The sequence below is a fragment of the Elephantulus edwardii genome, unplaced genomic scaffold (assembly GCF_000299155.1).
Source record: "Elephantulus edwardii isolate Elephantulus edwardi_28Jun2011 unplaced genomic scaffold, EleEdw1.0 scaffold00032, whole genome shotgun sequence".
Lineage (NCBI taxonomy): Eukaryota > Metazoa > Chordata > Mammalia > Macroscelidea > Macroscelididae > Elephantulus > Elephantulus edwardii.
This window is the reverse complement of record NW_006399782.1, coordinates 13,009,439-13,013,412: the sequence shown is the minus strand read 5'-3', so window position 1 is coordinate 13,013,412 and position 3,974 is coordinate 13,009,439. Positions and strand designations below refer to the sequence as shown.

Genomic DNA, 3,974 nt, shown 5'->3' with positions numbered 1-3,974 from the left:
AAAGTCAAACTCTTTTGCACAGTCAATGAGACACAGATAGACACTTCTCTTGTACCTTTTGTTTTCAGCTAAGATCCATCCATTGGCAAGAATGTCTCTAGTGCCACAACCTCTGCTAAACCAGACCTGTATTTCTGGGTAGTGCTCTGTCAATGTATTGTCTCATTCTTTTTTTTGGGGGGGAGGAGGTGTTTTTTTTTAAAGTGTTGCCTTTGGCTGGCTTTAGTATCAGAGGTATGCTTGTTACATTGAATGAATTCATAAGTATTTAATCTTTTTCTGTATTCTGAAAGAGTTTGACCAGAATTGATGCTTTCTCTTTGAGTATTTGGTCACATTCACTGCTGAAGTCATATGGAGCAGGACTTTTGGGGGTTGGTATGTTTTAATGACTTGTTCAATTTTTTCTTTCTAGATGAGTCAATTTTACCTCTGTGTTAGTGTAGGCAGACAGCAAGTTTCTAAATATGTATTTGTTTCCTTTAAGTTTTCAGATTTGTTGGGCATAGCTCTTCATATTATTGATATGATCCTTTTTATTTCCATTGGTTCTGTTGTAACTTCATCCATTGTTTTCCTTATTTGTGTTATTTACATCTTTTTCTTCCTATCTTTTTTCAAATTTGTCAGGAGCTTGCCAATTTTACTAATCCTTTCAAAGAGCCAGCTTCTGGTTTTGTTGATTCTTTCTGGTTGATTCTTGTTTCAATGTTTTCTGTTTCATTTCTTCTACTCTGATCTTTATTATTTATTTCCTTCCTTCTAAAGGCTGCAGGTGAACTTTGCTTGCTGGAGGGTTTTGGTTTGGGTTTGGGTTTGGGTTTTGTTTTTATTTTGTTAATTTTTTATTGATATTTTAATGAAAGTTTACAGAAACTTAGATTTTTCATTCATTCATTGTTGCAAATTTTCCTCCCTACCCTTATCCTCAGTTTGCTTTCTCTTTAACAAGATTCTTTCATTATTGCACAAACTGTCCTTTTTCTAATTGTTGGTGATGTTAAATCAAGGTGATGATGCGGTTTTTCCTTATGGATGGGAATTTATGGCTATAAATGGATTTCTCAATATTGATTTTACTGTGTCCTAAAGACTGTGGTGTGGTGTGTTTTCATACTCATTTACTTCAAGACATTTACAAATGACTTCTTCTGATGCTCAGTAGTGTTGAAGCAGTGTTGTCTAGATTTCATTTACTTGATTTTCCCCCCTTGATCGTCCTGTTGTTGATTTCTGGTTTTATAGCTTGTGCTCTGAGATGCTTTTATAATATTCTGATTTTTTTTTAAGTCTTTGAGGCTTGCTTTGTGACCTATCATATTTTCTATTCCGGAGAATGTTCCACATGCACTTGAGAAGAATGTATATTTTTATTTTCTTGGGTTGTTGTTTTTGTAGTTGTAATGTGCCACCAAGCTGACTACAACGCAAAGCAGCCCTGTGAATAACAGATTGGAAACCTGCCCTGTCCTGTGCCATCCTCACAATCTCCAACATGCTCAAGACCATTGTTACAGCCACCATGTCCGTCCAGCTGGGTAAGGATAGTCCTCTCTTTCTCTGACCCTCCACTTTGCCAAGTCCAATGTCACTTTTCAAAGACTGGCCCCTCCTGACAACATAGCCAGAGTGTGGGATGGAGATTCACCACTCTTGCCATTAAAGAGAATTCTGGTTGCACTCCTTCCAAGATAGACTTGTTTGTTCTTTTGGCACTTCATAGGATATTTCATATTCTTCAGCAGTAACACAGTGCAAATGAATTAACTTCTTTAGTCCTCCTTATTCACCACCCAACTTTATGATGCGTAAGAAACATATCATAGTTTCAATCAGGCACGCTTTGGCCTTTAAGCTTGGCATTCTTGCTCTTTAATACCTTGGAAAGGTCCTTGAAAACAGATTTTCCTAATACAGTATGTCTTTTGATTTTTTGACTGCTGTTACAAAACCTTGCTTTCTGAAAGTGAGGAGGACTTGAATCACTTGTAGTAGAAGATCAAGGAATGCAACCTTCAGTATGGACTGCATCTCAATGTCTGGAAAACAAAGATTCTTCCCACTGGACCAATAGGCAGCATTCATGATGGATGGAGAGGAGATTGAAACTGTAGCAGCTTCATCTTGCTTGGATCCACAATTAACATCCTTGGTAACAGCATTGTACTAGGAAAATCTGCAGTTAGGGGCCTTTTCAAGTTATTGAGGAGTAATGATGTCAGTTTGAGGACTATGGTGTGTCTGATTCAGGCCATAGACTATCTGATTACTAGCTATGCATCTGAGAGCTGGATAATGAATAAAAATGGCAGAAAAATAATTTACACCTTTGAGCTGTAGTGTTAGAGAAGAACACAGAATATTTCATGTATGGCCAAGAGAACAAATAGATCTGTCTTTGAGAAAGTACAACCAGAGTGCTCTTTGGAGGCAAGAATGATGAAGTTTTGTCTCACATACTTTGGACATGCTGCTAGGAGGTGCTATTCCCTGAAGAGGGATATGATGCTGGGAAGAGTGGAAGGTCACTGAAGGAGACCCTCAACTAGGTGGATTGACATGGTGACTGCAGCAATGGGCTCTTGGTGTCAGAAAGTGAGAATGGCACAGGATAGAGCAGGGTTCAGATCTTCAACTCAATGGCACCTAACAACAACAGCAGCATTACCATCAGTGTTGATTTTGGATACAAGTAAAATGAAATCCTTAAAAATTTCTACATTCTCTCCATCTATCACGATGTTGCCTATTGACCTAGTGGTAATGATCTTTGATTTTTTTTATGTTGAGATGTAATCCATATTTAAGGCTGTTGTCTTTGATCTTCTGCAGCAAAGTTCTTCAAATCCTCTTCACAAGCAAGGTTGTGTCATTCTACATAACACAGGTTGTTGATGAATCTTATTCCAATCCTGACACTACCTTTTTCTTCATATACTTCAGTTTATCAAATTATTTGCTCATTATGCAGATTGAATAGGTATGTTGAAAGGATACAATCTAATCGATTGCGCCACTTCGAACCCGTGGGAGCATGGAGGACATGTGTGAGAAGGCCGTAGAACATGAAAGCGACGGGGAAGATCCTGACTCTGCGGAAGCCCCACTCCTGATTCGGGAGACTCGGGAAGACATTGTGCTGGAAGCCCCGGCCAGCGGTCTGGCGTTTCATCCTACCCGTGACTTACTGGCAGCAGGGGACGTGGATGGGGACGTATTCGTTTTTTCATATTCTTGCCAAGAAGGAGACACCAAAGAGCTTTGGTCCTCAGGCCACCATCTCAAGTCTTGCCGGGCTGTGGTCTTCTCTGAAGATGGGCAGAAACTTGTCACAGTCTCCAAAGACAAAGCCATTCATTTTCTTGATGTGGAGCAAGGCCGACTGGAGAGGCGCATTTCTAAGGCTCATGGTTCCCCTATCAACAGTTTGCTGTTGGTGGATGAGAACATCCTGGCTACCGGGGATGACACAGGCAGCATCCGGCTCTGGGACCAGCGGAAGGAGGGCCCCTTCATGGATATGCAACAGCATGAGGAGTACATTGCTGATATGGCTCTGGACCCAGACAAGAAGCTGCTACTAACAGCTAGTGGAGATGGCTGCCTTGGCGTTTTCAACATCAAGCGACGCAGGTTTGAGCTGCTGTCAGAGCCGCAGTCTGGGGACCTGACCTCTGTAAACCTCATGAAGGGTTGAGGGAAGAGGATTCTGTTACACATGAGGAAGAGGAGAGTGAGGACAGTGACTGAAATTATCAGCTGACTCAGGACAGACTGATCCTTATTCACGAGGCAAGCATCCTGCTTCCTGTGCTGGACCCAGAGGCTATGTGTTTATAATACCTTTGTGCAGCTGCTCCCAGGTTTATGTGCTCAACTACTAACCTGAAGGCTGGCAATTCAGATCTACTCTGAGTGGTGGTGCTCTGGAACAAAGACCCTGACGTCTGCCTCTGAAAAGATCACAGCCAAGA

The 3,974-nt window shown here is 41.2% G+C and overlaps 1 pseudogene; it reads left to right on the top strand.

Moving 5' to 3' along the window:
• The first annotated feature begins 3,034 nt into the window (after positions 1-3,034).
• LOC102848900 lies at positions 3,035-3,697 on the top strand (annotated as a pseudogene).
• Positions 3,698-3,974: the final 277 nt, after the last annotated feature.